The sequence below is a fragment of the Limulus polyphemus genome, unplaced genomic scaffold (genome assembly GCF_000517525.1).
Source record: "Limulus polyphemus unplaced genomic scaffold, Limulus_polyphemus-2.1.2 Scaffold5870, whole genome shotgun sequence".
In the NCBI taxonomy this organism is placed as follows: domain Eukaryota; kingdom Metazoa; phylum Arthropoda; class Merostomata; order Xiphosura; family Limulidae; genus Limulus; species Limulus polyphemus.
This window is the reverse complement of record NW_013671480.1, coordinates 46,437-47,758: the sequence shown is the minus strand read 5'-3', so window position 1 is coordinate 47,758 and position 1,322 is coordinate 46,437. Positions and strand designations below refer to the sequence as shown.

The 1,322-nt window shown below is 35.3% G+C and overlaps 1 protein-coding gene across 2 annotated transcripts in view; it reads right to left on the bottom strand.

Annotated features, from left to right (window-relative positions):
- The window catches only part of LOC106473086 (sterile alpha and TIR motif-containing protein 1-like), a 48,845-nt gene that overhangs the window by 5,571 nt on the left and 41,952 nt on the right, over nt 1-1,322 (bottom strand). The window lies entirely within an intron of this gene.

The window sequence follows — 1,322 nt, the reverse complement described above, 5'->3', positions numbered from 1 at the left end:
TTGATAAACACATTTGTTTTATGTTATGTTTATTCTAGTTGTAGTTTGATAAATACATTTATTTTATGTTGTTTCTATTCTAGTTATAGTTTGATAAACACATTTGTTTTATGTTATGTTTATTCTAGTCGTAGTTTGATGTATATTTAAGACATAATAAAGAATTTTTCTTTTTCATTTCCTACCTTTTTCTTTTTAACTGGGGCGAGTGAACTGTTGTGGAAAACTTGTAGGGGTGAATGATAGTGGAAAAGATTGAGAAGCACTGGTTTAGACCAACAACTATTGATTAACGGCGCCACCTATCGTGTACATTAAAATTATTATTGTGAAAAATATGGGCCAAGTCAGAACTAACTTACACAGAAAATAATTTTTTTTAAAATAACATATTTGATATCGATTAAAACTAAACAAGGACACAGTTGTCTTTAATTTTGAATTAAGACACCAAGTCAACAGCACGCGCAGCCAACTCTTGGGCTACCCTTGACTGGCCGTCACTTTTATAGCTCAATTGAACATGAACAACGAACCCTCAGACGCACAAATCGGGCTTTACAGTGTTACTTTCAGTTTTGCGGAATGACTGATATCAGGAGTTCGTATTACTGATGGTATAATTATTCGGACTATTATTCTCGTCTTTATTATGTGTATTATTTTCCAAACGTTTCGACCAGTGAATTCTCTGGCCGTCGTCAGTTATTATATCAGAGACATTTTTGTATGCGTCACAAACCAAAAAGCTTTCTGTAGAATTATCAGGATTCGAACCGCCGAACCTGTGATCCCGAATACGGGTATTCTAACCACTTGTTAATTCCACAAAGATCTTTCTGGTTGTGTCTCTGTTACTTAAGTTATTTAGGCAAACACGCGATGTGTACAAAAATACAACTCAGACGAGTCATGGAACTGTTTGAAAGCCATGGTAACGTTTCTCAGTTACAACTCAGGCAAGTCATGAAAATGTTATTCTGTTACCATTTACGGATCTCATGGAAATGTTATTCAGTTACAACGACGAGTCATACAAACGTCATTCAGTTACAACTCAGACGAGTCATGGAACTGTTTGCAAGCCATGGTAACGTTTCTCAGTTACCACTCAGGCGAGTCATGAAAATGTTATTCAGTTACAACTCAGACGAGTCATACAAACGTTATTCAGTTACAACTCAGACGAGTCATACAAACGTTATTCAGTTACCATTTATGGATCTCATGGAAATATTATTCAGTTACAACTCAGACGAGTCATACAAACGTTATTCAGTTACAACTCAGACGAGTCATACAAACGTTATTCAGTTACCATT